Below are 16,516 nucleotides of genomic sequence, written 5' to 3'. Positions count from 1 at the left end.
ATAAGTAAGTTAAAAGTGGAATTATAATTTTAATAGTGAGAACTGAGTGAGGTATTTTTTTCAGATTTTTACGACAAGAAATGGAGAAAAAATTTTGAAAAATGTACTTCGAATATTTAGAGTTTCGGATCGCTTAAGAAGACTTTCAAGAGCGATCCGATTCTTATAGCGAATAATCGATACAGATTCTGTTTGTAAAAATTAATAGCTCCGGAACGGAGACGCCGATCCGGGAGTGAGATGTCTCGATGGATGCAGGGCAGAGGGCCCTACAAATGCGCCAAAGAGCAAAACAAGATAAGATTACAAATGAACGAATTAAAAATAAAAAACAGAAAAATATAATGAAAAAAAGTGAGAAATTTTTCGGTTTTCGACCGATAACTCTCGAACGGATAGGCCGATCCGGGAGATTGAAATGTCAACGGATGCAGAGCAGAGGGCCCCACAATCGCGCCGAACACGGAAAAAAGATCGAAACAATAATAAAAAAGATATAAACGAAAAACTTAAAAATAGCTTAAAAACAGACAAAAACGGGAGATATAAGTAAGTTAAAAGTGGAATTATAATTTTAATAGTGAGAACTGAGTGAGGTATTTTTTTCAGATTTTTACGACAAGAAATGGAGAAAAAATTTTGAAAAATGTACTTCGAATATTTAGAGTTTCGGATCGCTTAAGAAGACTTTCAAGAGCGATCCGATTCTTATAGCGAATAATCGATACAGATTCTGTTTGTAAAAATTAATAGCTCCGGAACGGAGACGCCGATCCGGGAGTGAGATGTCTCGATGGATGCAGGGCAGAGGGCCCTACAAATGCGCCAAAGAGCAAAACAAGATAAGATTACAAATGAACGAATTAAAAATAAAAAACAGAAAAATATAATGAAAAAAAGTGAGAAATTTTTCGGTTTTCGACCGATAACTCTCGAACGGATAGGCCGATCCGGGAGATTGAAATGTCAACGGATGCAGAGCAGAGGGCCCCACAATCGCGCCGAACACGGAAAAAAGATCGAAACAATAATAAAAAAGATATAAACGAAAAACTTAAAAATAGCTTAAAAACAGACAAAAACGGGAGATATAAGTAAGTTAAAAGTGGAATTATAATTTTAATAGTGAGAACTGAGTGAGGTATTTTTTTCAGATTTTTACGACAAGAAATGGAGAAAAAATTTTGAAAAATGTACTTCGAATATTTAGAGTTTCGGATCGCTTAAGAAGACTTTCAAGAGCGATCCGATTCTTATAGCGAATAATCGATACAGATTCTGTTTGTAAAAATTAATAGCTCCGGAACGGAGACGCCGATCCGGGAGTGAGATGTCTCGATGGATGCAGGGCAGAGGGCCCTACAAAAGCGCCAAAGAGCAAAACAAGATAAGATTACAAATGAACGAATTAAAAATAAAAAACAGAAAAATATAATGAAAAAAAGTGAGAAATTTTTCGGTTTTCGACCGATAACTCTCGAACGGATAGGCCGATCCGGGAGATTGAAATGTCAACGGATGCAGAGCAGAGGGCCCCACAATCGCGCCGAACACGGAAAAAAAGATCGAAACAATAATAAAAAAGATATAAACGAAAAACTTAAAAATAGCTTAAAAACAGACAAAAACGGGAGATATAAGTAAGTTAAAAGTGGAATTATAATTTTAATAGTGAGAACTGAGTGAGGTATTTTTTTCAGATTTTTACGACAAGAAATGGAGAAAAAATTTTGAAAAATGTACTTCGAATATTTAGAGTTTCGGATCGCTTAAGAAGACTTTCAAGAGCGATCCGATTCTTATAGCGAATAATCGATACAGATTCTGTTTGTAAAAATTAATAGCTCCGGAACGGAGACGCCGATCCGGGAGTGAGATGTCTCGATGGATGCAGGGCAGAGGGCCCTACAAAAGCGCCAAAGAGCAAAACAAGATAAGATTACAAATGAACGAATTAAAAATAAAAAACAGAAAAATATAATGAAAAAAAGTGAGAAATTTTTCGGTTTTCGACCGATAACTCTCGAACGGATAGGCCGATCCGGGAGATTGAAATGTCAACGGATGCAGAGCAGAGGGCCCCACAATCGCGCCGAACACGGAAAAAAGATCGAAACAATAATAAAAAAGATATAAACGAAAAACTTAAAAATAGCTTAAAAACAGACAAAAACGGGAGATATAAGTAAGTTAAAAGTGGAATTATAATTTTAATAGTGAGAACTGAGTGAGGTATTTTTTTCAGATTTTTACGACAAGAAATGGAGAAAAAATTTTGAAAAATGTACTTCGAATATTTAGAGTTTCGGATCGCTTAAGAAGACTTTCAAGAGCGATCCGATTCTTATAGCGAATAATCGATACAGATTCTGTTTGTAAAAATTAATAGCTCCGGAACGGAGACGCCGATCCGGGAGTGAGATGTCTCGATGGATGCAGGGCAGAGGGCCCTACAAATGCGCCAAAGAGCAAAACAAGATAAGATTACAAATGAACGAATTAAAAATAAAAAACAGAAAAATATAATGAAAAAAAGTGAGAAATTTTTCGGTTTTCGACCGATAACTCTCGAACGGATAGGCCGATCCGGGAGATTGAAATGTCAACGGATGCAGAGCAGAGGGCCCCACAATCGCGCCGAACACGGAAAAAAGATCGAAACAATAATAAAAAAGATATAAACGAAAAACTTAAAAATAGCTTAAAAACAGACAAAAACGGGAGATATAAGTAAGTTAAAAGTGGAATTATAATTTTAATAGTGAGAACTGAGTGAGGTATTTTTTTCAGATTTTTACGACAAGAAATGGAGAAAAAATTTTGAAAAATGTACTTCGAATATTTAGAGTTTCGGATCGCTTAAGAAGACTTTCAAGAGCGATCCGATTCTTATAGCGAATAATCGATACAGATTCTGTTTGTAAAAATAAATAGCTCCGGAACGGAGACGCCGATCCGGGAGTGAGATGTCTCGATGGATGCAGGGCAGAGGGCCCTACAAATGCGCCAAAGAGCAAAACAAGATAAGATTACAAATGAACGAATTAAAATAAAAAACAGAAAAATATAATGAAAAAAAGTGAGAAATTTTTCGGTTTTCGACCGATAACTCTCGAACGGATAGGCCGATCCGGGAGATTGAAATGTCAACGGATGCAGAGCAGAGGGCCCCACAATCGCGCCGAACACGGAAAAAAGATCGAAACAATAATAAAAAAGATATAAACGAAAAACTTAAAAATAGCTTAAAAACAGACAAAAACGGGAGATATAAGTAAGTTAAAAGTGGAATTATAATTTTAATAGTGAGAACTGAGTGAGGTATTTTTTTCAGATTTTTACGACAAGAAATGGAGAAAAAATCTGAAAAATGTACTTCGAATATTTAGAGTTTCGGATCGCTTAAGAAGACTTTCAAGAGCGATCCGATTCTTATAGCGAATAATCGATACAGATTCTGTTTGTAAAAATTAATAGCTCCGGAACGGAGACGCCGATCCGGGAGTGAGATGTCTCGATGGATGCAGGGCAGAGGGCCCTACAAATGCGCCAAAGAGCAAAACAAGATAAGATTACAAATGAACGAATTAAAAATAAAAAACAGAAAAATATAATGAAAAAAAGTGAGAAATTTTTCGGTTTTCGACCGATAACTCTCGAACGGATAGGCCGATCCGGGAGATTGAAATGTCAACGGATGCAGAGCAGAGGGCCCCACAATCGCGCCGAACACGGAAAAAAGATCGAAACAATAATAAAAAAGATATAAACGAAAAACTTAAAAATAGCTTAAAAACAGACAAAAACGGGAGATATAAGTAAGTTAAAAGTGGAATTATAATTTTAATAGTGAGAACTGAGTGAGGTATTTTTTTCAGATTTTTACGACAAGAAATGGAGAAAAAATTTTGAAAAATGTACTTCGAATATTTAGAGTTTCGGATCGCTTAAGAAGACTTTCAAGAGCGATCCGATTCTTATAGCGAATAATCGATACAGATTCTGTTTGTAAAAATTAATAGCTCCGGAACGGAGACGCCGATCCGGGAGTGAGATGTCTCGATGGATGCAGGGCAGAGGGCCCTACAAATGCGCCAAAGAGCAAAACAAGATAAGATTACAAATGAACGAATTAAAAATAAAAAACAGAAAAATATAATGAAAAAAAGTGAGAAATTTTTCGGTTTTCGACCGATAACTCTCGAACGGATAGGCCGATCCGGGAGATTGAAATGTCAACGGATGCAGAGCAGAGGGCCCCACAATCGCGCCGAACACGGAAAAAAGATCGAAACAATAATAAAAAAGATATAAACGAAAAACTTAAAAATAGCTTAAAAACAGACAAAAACGGGAGATATAAGTAAGTTAAAAGTGGAATTATAATTTTAATAGTGAGAACTGAGTGAGGTATTTTTTTCAGATTTTTACGACAAGAAATGGAGAAAAAATTTTGAAAAATGTACTTCGAATATTTAGAGTTTCGGATCGCTTAAGAAGACTTTCAAGAGCGATCCGATTCTTATAGCGAATAATCGATACAGATTCTGTTTGTAAAAATTAATAGCTCCGGAACGGAGACGCCGATCCGGGAGTGAGATGTCTCGATGGATGCAGGGCAGAGGGCCCTACAAATGCGCCAAAGAGCAAAACAAGATAAGATTACAAATGAACGAATTAAAAATAAAAAACAGAAAAATATAATGAAAAAAAGTGAGAAATTTTTCGGTTTTCGACCGATAACTCTCGAACGGATAGGCCGATCCGGGAGATTGAAATGTCAACGGATGCAGAGCAGAGGGCCCCACAATCGCGCCGAACACGGAAAAAAGATCGAAACAATAATAAAAAAGATATAAACGAAAAACTTAAAAATAGCTTAAAAACAGACAAAAACGGGAGATATAAGTAAGTTAAAAGTGGAATTATAATTTTAATAGTGAGAACTGAGTGAGGTATTTTTTTCAGATTTTTACGACAAGAAATGGAGAAAAAATTTTGAAAAATGTACTTCGAATATTTAGAGTTTCGGATCGCTTAAGAAGACTTTCAAGAGCGATCCGATTCTTATAGCGAATAATCGATACAGATTCTGTTTGTAAAAATTAATAGCTCCGGAACGGAGACGCCGATCCGGGAGTGAGATGTCTCGATGGATGCAGGGCAGAGGGCCCTACAAATGCGCCAAAGAGCAAAACAAGATAAGATTACAAATGAACGAATTAAAAATAAAAAACAGAAAAATATAATGAAAAAAAGTGAGAAATTTTTCGGTTTTCGACCGATAACTCTCGAACGGATAGGCCGATCCGGGAGATTGAAATGTCAACGGATGCAGAGCAGAGGGCCCCACAATCGCGCCGAACACGGAAAAAAGATCGAAACAATAATAAAAAAGATATAAACGAAAAACTTAAAAATAGCTTAAAAACAGACAAAAACGGGAGATATAAGTAAGTTAAAAGTGGAATTATAATTTTAATAGTGAGAACTGAGTGAGGTATTTTTTTCAGATTTTTACGACAAGAAATGGAGAAAAAATTTTGAAAAATGTACTTCGAATATTTAGAGTTTCGGATCGCTTAAGAAGACTTTCAAGAGCGATCCGATTCTTATAGCGAATAATCGATACAGATTCTGTTTGTAAAAATTAATAGCTCCGGAACGGAGACGCCGATCCGGGAGTGAGATGTCTCGATGGATGCAGGGCAGAGGGCCCTACAAATGCGCCAAAGAGCAAAACAAGATAAGATTACAAATGAACGAATTAAAAATAAAAAACAGAAAAATATAATGAAAAAAAGTGAGAAATTTTTCGGTTTTCGACCGATAACTCTCGAACGGATAGGCCGATCCGGGAGATTGAAATGTCAACGGATGCAGAGCAGAGGGCCCCACAATCGCGCCGAACACGGAAAAAAGATCGAAACAATAATAAAAAAGATATAAACGAAAAACTTAAAAATAGCTTAAAAACAGACAAAAACGGGAGATATAAGTAAGTTAAAAGTGGAATTATAATTTTAATAGTGAGAACTGAGTGAGGTATTTTTTTCAGATTTTTACGACAAGAAATGGAGAAAAAATTTTGAAAAATGTACTTCGAATATTTAGAGTTTCGGATCGCTTAAGAAGACTTTCAAGAGCGATCCGATTCTTATAGCGAATAATCGATACAGATTCTGTTTGTAAAAATTAATAGCTCCGGAACGGAGACGCCGATCCGGGAGTGAGATGTCTCGATGGATGCAGGGCAGAGGGCCCTACAAATGCGCCAAAGAGCAAAACAAGATAAGATTACAAATGAACGAATTAAAAATAAAAAACAGAAAAATATAATGAAAAAAAGTGAGAAATTTTTCGGTTTTCGACCGATAACTCTCGAACGGATAGGCCGATCCGGGAGATTGAAATGTCAACGGATGCAGAGCAGAGGGCCCCACAATCGCGCCGAACACGGAAAAAAGATCGAAACAATAATAAAAAAGATATAAACGAAAAACTTAAAAATAGCTTAAAAACAGACAAAAACGGGAGATATAAGTAAGTTAAAAGTGGAATTATAATTTTAATAGTGAGAACTGAGTGAGGTATTTTTTTCAGATTTTTACGACAAGAAATGGAGAAAAAATTTTGAAAAATGTACTTCGAATATTTAGAGTTTCGGATCGCTTAAGAAGACTTTCAAGAGCGATCCGATTCTTATAGCGAATAATCGATACAGATTCTGTTTGTAAAAATTAATAGCTCCGGAACGGAGACGCCGATCCGGGAGTGAGATGTCTCGATGGATGCAGGGCAGAGGGCCCTACAAATGCGCCAAAGAGCAAAACAAGATAAGATTACAAATGAACGAATTAAAAATAAAAAACAGAAAAATATAATGAAAAAAAGTGAGAAATTTTTCGGTTTTCGACCGATAACTCTCGAACGGATAGGCCGATCCGGGAGATTGAAATGTCAACGGATGCAGAGCAGAGGGCCCCACAATCGCGCCGAACACGGAAAAAAGATCGAAACAATAATAAAAAAGATATAAACGAAAAACTTAAAAATAGCTTAAAAACAGACAAAAACGGGAGATATAAGTAAGTTAAAAGTGGAATTATAATTTTAATAGTGAGAACTGAGTGAGGTATTTTTTTCAGATTTTTACGACAAGAAATGGAGAAAAAATTTTGAAAAATGTACTTCGAATATTTAGAGTTTCGGATCGCTTAAGAAGACTTTCAAGAGCGATCCGATTCTTATAGCGAATAATCGATACAGATTCTGTTTGTAAAAATTAATAGCTCCGGAACGGAGACGCCGATCCGGGAGTGAGATGTCTCGATGGATGCAGGGCAGAGGGCCCTACAAATGCGCCAAAGAGCAAAACAAGATAAGATTACAAATGAACGAATTAAAAATAAAAAACAGAAAAATATAATGAAAAAAAGTGAGAAATTTTTCGGTTTTCGACCGATAACTCTCGAACGGATAGGCCGATCCGGGAGATTGAAATGTCAACGGATGCAGAGCAGAGGGCCCCACAATCGCGCCGAACACGGAAAAAAGATCGAAACAATAATAAAAAAGATATAAACGAAAAACTTAAAAATAGCTTAAAAACAGACAAAAACGGGAGATATAAGTAAGTTAAAAGTGGAATTATAATTTTAATAGTGAGAACTGAGTGAGGTATTTTTTTCAGATTTTTACGACAAGAAATGGAGAAAAAATTTTGAAAAATGTACTTCGAACCTAACCTAACCTAACCTAACCTAACCTAACCTAACCTAACCTAACCTAACCTAACCTAACCTAACCTAACCTAACCTAACCTAACCTAACCTAACCTAACCTAACCTAACCTAACCTAACCTAACCTAACCTAACCTAACCTAACCTAACCTAACCTAACCTAACCTAACCTAACCTAACCTAACCTAACCTAACCTAACCAACCACGCCTAACATCTAAGAAAAACACATCGGCTCCGCGAAAAAAATTCGTAAAAAATAGAATTCCGAGCCGATCGCAATAAAAAAGTGTTCGCGTGAATAACAAGTGTCTGATTCGCGAGGATTATCGTTGGCAGCATCCTAGGACCAAGGATTCCCGAGACACAGGACACCAAAGTTCGCCCTTAGCTGCTCCCAGGAGGAGTGCCAAAGATAGCTGTAAAATCACAGCCAAGCAGAGGAGAATAAGACCTTTCCAACGACACCCTCCACGAGAAGATCGGGTAACATCTGGCGAAGATATTAAGGTTATAAATATTAGAAATATAACCTTAAAACCACGCGGTCTGCACTCATAACCTATAACACGCGGCACACGTGCTCAAGCGCCGACACCGCGTAGGACGCCGCTGCAGACCCGAGACAGTGCAAAGACTTCGCCCCATCGGAGGAGCAGCTTCCAACCACCATCAGAACAGGCCGACAGGTGAGGACCAGAAGAATCCAACCTTCCCAGCACCCTATCCCCCCTTGCGAGGACTCATTTGAACCGGCGTGAGGAGCCCTTTCCAAAGATATCCTTTATAAAAAAAAAAAAAAAACTACCCCCCACAACCCCAACCCCCAAAAATCCACCCCCACTGTGTCCTTAAGTCACAGTTCCCAAGGGTAAACACCGCAGGGAAGCCTGCAAGGGAAAACCCTTAACCCTTATCCCCAATTACCTTTAACCCCTATTTTCCACCCCCAACAAACCACCCCAACCACACCAACCCAACCCCTCTAAAAAAAAAAAAAAAAAACTTTTTTTTTTTTTTTTATCCTTTATTCGTGTGACACACGAGATCTCCCCCCCCCTCCCCCCCCCCCTTCCAAGGTTGGAATACCTCACCCCCGCGAGCCATAACTCGGGAACGGAGCTTCCTAGGCATACCGAGCTTGGGCTCGTTAGAACCAGAAAGACGTGCCCTATCATCTGGCCCCAACGGTTTTCCGGTTTGAATCACGCGCAAGTCACGCGAACAACCACGCACGGCGATTTTCGGCGTACTCAGCGGGTCATCTCAAAACAACATCAAGAAAAGGTGAGCCCGTACTGACTTAAAAAAAAAAAAAAAAAAAATAAATAAATAAATAAAAATAAAAAAAAAAAAAAATAATAATAATTATTATAATAATAAATAAAAATAATAACAACAAATAAATAAACACACGTAATAGCAACATAGGCATATAAGTAGCATATAAGTTGTTAAGATAGTATATTATAGTATATATATTGTGTTTTAAAAAAAAAAAAAAAATGTCATCCAAATCCGACATTGTCAACCAACGCAAAACAGCGGAAGCTGCCCCCGAAAAAAGGACCCTTAGGCAAAAGGTCCTCACAAGAGCTAAAAAACCATCCTCGCAGCCATCGCGACCAACCTCCGACCAGCCACAACCATCACATTCAAACGTGGCAGAAATTGTCCTCACACACCACCTAGAGGACCGGTTACAGCAGGCAGAGTCAGATATTGGCGAGGATATGGAGACTTCCTCAGTCGGTTCGGGTGCCTCTTACAAAAGGAGAGTAAGTCTCCTATACACAACTCCCAGGAGAGGTACCGGAGTCGAAATGGACATGGTTACGGGAGCAGCAAATGAATTCCTGCGAAAGGGCAAGGAGGCGTTGGAAATTGCTACCACGATGAAAAAGGAGGCAAAAATAACTGTCCACGATTGCCTGCAGGGGCTGTATGAGACCGTACTCTCCCTCTCGGACTCTAGAAACCGCCACAAAAATAACCTGGAACAGGAGCGCTCCCGGCACGCTAGAGAACTGGTGCAGGCCGAGAGGGCGCATAACAAACAAATCAAACTGTTCCAGGCCGAAGCAGCATCAGTGGCGGAAGAATTACTAGAGGCTAGGAAGGCCATTAAAGAAGTCTTAAAGGAAACTCAGGCGGTCCGAAGCTGGCTAGGCTACGAGACCGCAGAGCCTTTCGCCAACATCAAAACGATCCGAGAGGTGCAGGGAAGGATGGAGGGACGACTAATGACCCAAACTCCCATCACCACCAACACAAAGGACGATAAGAGATGGGAGAAGATGGAGGCCGGCATCATAGGGATCCAACGATGCATTGGTTCCCTAAGTAACCAGCTTGATGTCCTGCGACAGGAGGCGGAGAAGACCAAATGCCTTGTCGCAGACCTACCGTCTACGCCACAAATAGCCGTCCCCCCATCCCCCCCTGAGGTCGACAGCAGCTTCAAGGAACACATGACCATAATACAAGAAAAACTAACAGAAATACAATCCCAAATTGAAAATAAAAAGCCACACACTCCACCGCAAGACCCGACTCCCCACTTACAGGATTTAAAAAAAACACTGACAACAATGTCCTCAGACCTGCGCACCCTAAAAGAAATCAAACCCAAGTCCGCTTCGCCTCCGAGACCGTCCTTAGAGACTGAACTGGCGGTACAGGAGGTGAAGCAGACCCTGGCCACCATCAAAAAGGGGGTTACAGAGTTGAGCGAAAAGCCGACAACCGGCCCGCTCACTTTCGCTCAAGCGGCTGCCAAACCACCAAAGCCCGCTCAACCCCCCAATCACACGCTGATTATCTCTTCGAAAAATCCGGAAGAGACCAGTGAAGCGGTGATCACCAAAATCAGAACCGCCCTGGATCTGAAAAACACCGGGGCGAGAGTGGACAGGGTCCGAAAAGCCAGGGACCAGAAAGTGGTCCTCAGGTGCGCATCAAAAGAGGACTTAAACCTAGTAAGGAGCCGGGTCCAAGCCAACAAGGACCTAAATATTAAGGAGCCGGCAAATCGGAACCCACTCGTCTGTGTGCGGGGAGTCTTGGCCTGCTTCACCAACGAAGAGATAATAGACTACACAAAATCGCAGAATAAACACCTCCTGCAAGGCGTTGGTGAAGCAGACCTCAAGATGAGGGTACGCTACAGGAAGCGTGCCCGAAACCCCCATGAATGTCACCCAGTCCTGGAGGTGTCCCCGGAAGTATGGCGGCGGTTCACGCAGACGTCCAAAATCTACGTGGGCTTCGGCAGATGCTCTGTAGAGGATCAGTCTCCCCTTATCCAATGCGCCAAGTGCCTGGGTTACGGGCACACCCGACATCTCTGCAAGGCCACAACAGAAACATGTGGCTTCTGCAGCGGCGACCACGAAGGAAAGGACTGTCCAGTCAGGGCAAAAGCCGAAGCACCACGTTGCGCGAACTGCGTCCGTGCCAAAAGGGACGCCTCAGACCTGGCACACACGGCTTACAGCGAAGAGTGCCAGGAAAGACAGAAATGGGACCACATAGCGAGATCCCGGATCCAATATTGCTAAGGGCTCCCTCCTACCCCCTACACCGGTCTCACCTCAGTGCGCGGACGGCAGGGCGGGCAGGCTTTCATTTATACAGGCAAACCTGCAGCGCTCAAGGCTGGCCACGGCTGAGCTGCTCCAGACGGCTCGAGATAAGGGAATAACAGTCGCACTTGTCCAAGAACCCTACGTAGGAAGGACAGGCGTGATGAAGCAACACCCCGGCACACAAGTCATCCAGTGCACCCTGAGCCGTCAAAAACCAGTGAAGGCAGCCATTGTCGTCTTCGGTGATAGGCTGGAAGTCATCCACGACCCCCAGATTGTCACCGAGAACGTTGCAGCTGTCTTCCTGCGAGCGGGTCAGTTGAGGCTATGCCTGCTGTCCGTGTACTTCGAGGGAGACCAAGACCTACTCCCCTACCTACATCAGATAAGGGCAGCCATACACAAGGTTCCAACCAACAACTTGCTGGTGGCAGGAGACGTGAATGCCTGGAGCCACTGGTGGGGCAGCAACTCCGAGGACACTCGCGGAGCAGAATACCACGCCTTCATTACCGAAATGGACCTCCACATCTTAAACACCGGCAGCGTGCCGACCTTCGAAACTTATCGAGGGGATAAGTTGTACGCCAGCTGCGTGGACGTGACGTTGACCAGCGAATCACTGTTGGGCAGAGTGGAAGGCTGGAGAGTGGATAGGAGTCTCATAACATCTGACCACAACGCTATCACCTTCAGCTTGCGCCTAGAGAGGGCTCTAGAACCCTTGAAGCCCATCTCTACGCGCAAATACAACACCAGGAAAGCGAAGTGGTCTGACTTCTCCACCAACTTCAGGATAAAGCTCGTCGACAGTGGAATAACGCTGGAACGCGTCTCAGCCCTCACAACATCCGAGGAGCTGGAGGAGATGTTTAACACCTACACATCAATTATCCATGAATCCTGCGAAAGCACGATCCCCAAAATGAAGGCGTGGAAAGGCGATCCTAGGCCACCATGGTGGTCCGCCATCCTAGAAGACCTAAGAAAGGATGTGCTTAGGAAAAAACGCCGAATCCGGAATGCTGCACCCTGCCGAAGGCATCTCGTGATCCAAGAGTACGTACAGGCAAGGGAAAACTACAAAGGGCGAGAGATCGAAGCTGTCACTCAAAGCTGGAAAGAGTTTTGTTCGACCCAGAACCGTGAAAGTGTCTGGGACGGTGTATACAGGGTAATAAGGAAAACGTCGAAAAGGAGCGAAGACCTACTCCTAAGAGATTCAGCTGGAGAAACACTACCACCAGAAAAGTCAGCTGAATTACTAGCGCGCACGTTTTACCCCGACGACTCTGTAGAAACTGAAAATGACAAACAGCGATCAATAAGAGCGATCGCTGAGGACAAAACACCGGAGGAAATTCAAGATCTGTCGGACAACGATCCACCTTTCACCGCCGCGGAACTGGAAATGGTTCTTTTGAACCTAAATCCGAAGAAAGCTCCAGGCCCGGATGGACTGACGTCCGACATATGCACTGCGGCTATAAACTGTGACAGGGAGGTATTTTTGGCGTTGGCAAACAAATGCTTGTCGCTATCGTACTTCCCCAATCAGTGGAAGGTCGCCCACGTGTGCATCCTCCGAAAACCAGCCAAAGAGGACTACACCCACCCGAAATCCTATAGGCCGATAGGACTTCTATCAATCCTCGGCAAGATAGTAGAGAAACTCTTAGTGGGTAGGCTTCAATACCATCTTCTCCCGACCCTGCATCCCAGCCAGTACGGATTCATGCCACAGCGTGGAACGGAAGACGCTCTCTACGATTTGGTTGGGCATATCCAGAAGGAAATAAGATCCAAAAAAATAGTACTTCTGGTATCGCTTGACATAGAGGGCGCCTTCGATAACGCATGGTGGCCAGCCCTTAAAAAGCAGTTGGTTCACAAACATTGCCCGAGGAACTTATACGCCTTAGTGGCATCATACCTCCAAGACCGGAGAGTCATAGTGAACTATGCCAGAGCGACCAGCGAGAAAGGAACCACGAAGGGATGCGTCCAGGGCTCAATTGGTGGACCGACCTTCTGGAACCTCATCCTGGACTCGCTACTTCACGAAATGGCAACTAAGGGGATTTATTGTCAGGCCTTTGCGGATGACGTGGTCCTGGTTTTCTCCAACCATCACACAAACCAGTTACAGGCAACAGCGGAATCCACCCTAGCTACCGTACAAGAATGGGGCATCGAGAACAAGCTGTGCTTCGCACCGCACAAGACAAATGCGATGGTGCTAACTAAGAAGCTCAAATACGATGCCCCGGTTATTCATATGTGCGGTACTCCGCTTAGTCTAGTGACGGAGATCAAATTACTGGGTCTCATCATAGACTCTAAGCTAACTTTCAATGCGCATGTGTCCGCAACCTGTAAAAAGGCAGCGGACATATATAAACAACTCGCGTGCGCGGCGACTTGGGGTCTAAACGGAGAAATAGTCAGGACTATATATGTGGCGGTGATAGAGCCTATCGTTCTTTACGCAGCAAGCGTTTGGTCTCCTGCAGCGGAGAAGCTTATGATTAAAAGTAAGCTTAACTCGCTGCAACGAGGCTTCGCTCAAAAGATCTGTAAGGCGCACAGGACGGTATCTCTGACATCGGCACTCATCCTATCAGGCCAACTCCCCCTCGACCTCCGTGTCAAGGAGGCTGCCACCCTTTTTAAGATCAAGAAAGGCTACTGCGTGGACCTTATACCCCCGGGGCGTGAAATAGAGCAAAGAGTGGGACCTCTACAAAACCCACATCCATCGCAACTCATAACAACAGAGTATGCATGCTTAGAGAATCTGGACCCACAAACCCTTGAAGAACACCATATCGTCGGCCCCCTAATATTCACCGACGGCAGCAAAATAGAGGGGAAGGTCGGAGCTGCTCTAACATGGTGGGATCATGGGAGGGAAACCAGAAACTCCACGTTCCGCCTAGAGCCGCACAACACTGTCTTCCAATCCGAAATGTATGCACTCCTCAGAGCTATCAAGATGGTAAGGAAATCGAAACATCGCTCTGCTAACATCTTGAGCGACTCGAGATCCTCTCTTGATCTGCTACGGAGCCCTTCAGTCACTCATCCATTGGCTCTGGAGATGAAGGAGTGCATTCGACAGATCGGAGAGGAGGGCGGAAGCGTGCGGTTCTTCTGGTTAAGGGCCCACGTAGGAACACCGGGCAACGAAAGAGCGGATGAGCTAGCGAAAAAAGCGGCCCTCACGAAAAAAACGGCACCTGACTACGATAAAGTTCCAATATCGTATGTCAGGAGGCGGATACGCGAAGATACAATCGAGGCATGGCAGACGCGCTACAGCTCCTCAGAAACCGGTTCAGTGACAAGAGCGTTCTTACCCGACGTCAAAATAGCAAAAAAAGTGGTAAGAACGTCGGTACTAACACCCACCGACACCCAGTTACTGACCGGCCATGGGGGGTTCGCGGCGTACCTCCATCGTTTCAAACTAAAAGACAGTCCTTCGTGTGTCTGCGATCCCGAATGCGATGAAACGATCCTCCACTTAATCCTGGCATGCCCAAGATTCGGCAAAGATAGGATGGAGTTCGAAACTCGAACAAACATCACCCTCACCCAGTCCTCACTCCACGTCATCATGGAGAAGGAGGATCTTAGAACACCCTTCATCGCATTCGCGAGAAAAGCCGTACAAGTGGCCGCTAAAAGAAACAGCTCAAATGCTCAACCATCTGCTGCAGCCATAATACCCTCATCCCAGCACCATCCCAACATACCACTTAGCACCACATACACACCAACCAACACTAACAGAACACACCAACCAAGTACAACACAAATAATACACACCACACAGCAGACTCAACCGACGCAAACGCCAACGCAGACCACCCTGAGCAGGGGGATTCGAACTCTCTCCTCCACCATGCGGGGAATACTCATGAAGAGACACCATCCTACCGCGCCCATACAAACCACCCACTACGCCACATTTGCGGAAGTAATCCAAGACGTAGGAGAATGTGGCGTTCCAGGGATTACAGTAAAAGGCGTGGCCCTCTTCATGAGCGACGACAGAGAAAGGATGGGCATCAGTTTCTGCCGCCACGAAAGCTCGGACCGCGTGACGGTGTCGCCTGGATTGGCCCTGCTGATCAAAGGGAGCACTTCAAAAGTGAGCATTAAGCGCACCACCATCGAAGCGCTTACCATGCAGATGCCGGGAGCCCTGACCTGCCGACTGGTGCGATCACAAAACAAAGTGGTCGCACTTTTCGAATGGGAAAGGGAAACCTCATTTGCATTGGCATGTCAACAGCTCTCGGAACTCAGCGGGCGGGCCCGGGATGGCACCCCACGGCGGATAAGCGTGGACGCCATGAGAGTTGGCTCTGAAACAGGCGACGTAGCAGTCCGCTTCGGCTGCCTGTTAGCCTCTAAAATACACGAGGTTGTCATATACGAAGATAGGGGGGAAGACCTAGGATTCTTAAAACCTGAGGCCACACCAACTCTCCCCCCTGCGGAGCCGACAACCATGGAGTCCCCTCTAAGTGGATCCGAGCGACTACAGCAGAAGCTGGCAGCGCAGAAGCCTGCCCAAACTTTACACACCCGCAGAGAGCCGTGCTCCCCAGTACGAGAAATGGCTTTGATTAAAACTATCCGAGATCTGGTCTCACCGAGGAACAAAGGGTCAAAATCGCCCCAACTTGCCCCCGGGCCGTCGACCTCAACAGACCAAAAAGCGCTGGCGATCAGGGAATTCCTTAAGTCCGACGACCTGGGAAAACCTAAAACGTCACGCTCAGGGTTGACAAGGGCTGACTGGGGACAAATTTCACCACCAAAGCTGAGACCAGCGTCAAACCCACGGGACCACGCAGTGAATGCATTCATAGAGTTCCAGGCTATAGTGAGGGCGACTCGCTACATACACTTAGCCACCTGCAAGAAGATCATGCAGGCCTACCAGCGATCAAACGATAAGCTGCTGGAGGTGGAGCTCAATGAAGCAGAGGCGGCCATATACAACAACGACACATCCCAGATCATCAAAGGGAAGATGTCGGGGTGGTACATGGCCGCTTACAGCGCTGCCTGTGGTTTCGTGGGCCTGGTCGAGGCAGACGGGCGAGGAGACTCCCCCATCAAGTTCCTCACACCACCTGAAGACCCAATCGTGGTGGTCGCCAGATGCACGAG

The sequence above is a fragment of the Vanessa atalanta genome, chromosome 21, assembly GCF_905147765.1.
Source record: "Vanessa atalanta chromosome 21, ilVanAtal1.2, whole genome shotgun sequence".
NCBI classification, from domain to species: domain Eukaryota; kingdom Metazoa; phylum Arthropoda; class Insecta; order Lepidoptera; family Nymphalidae; genus Vanessa; species Vanessa atalanta.
Note: the sequence above shows the minus strand (reverse complement) of the source record.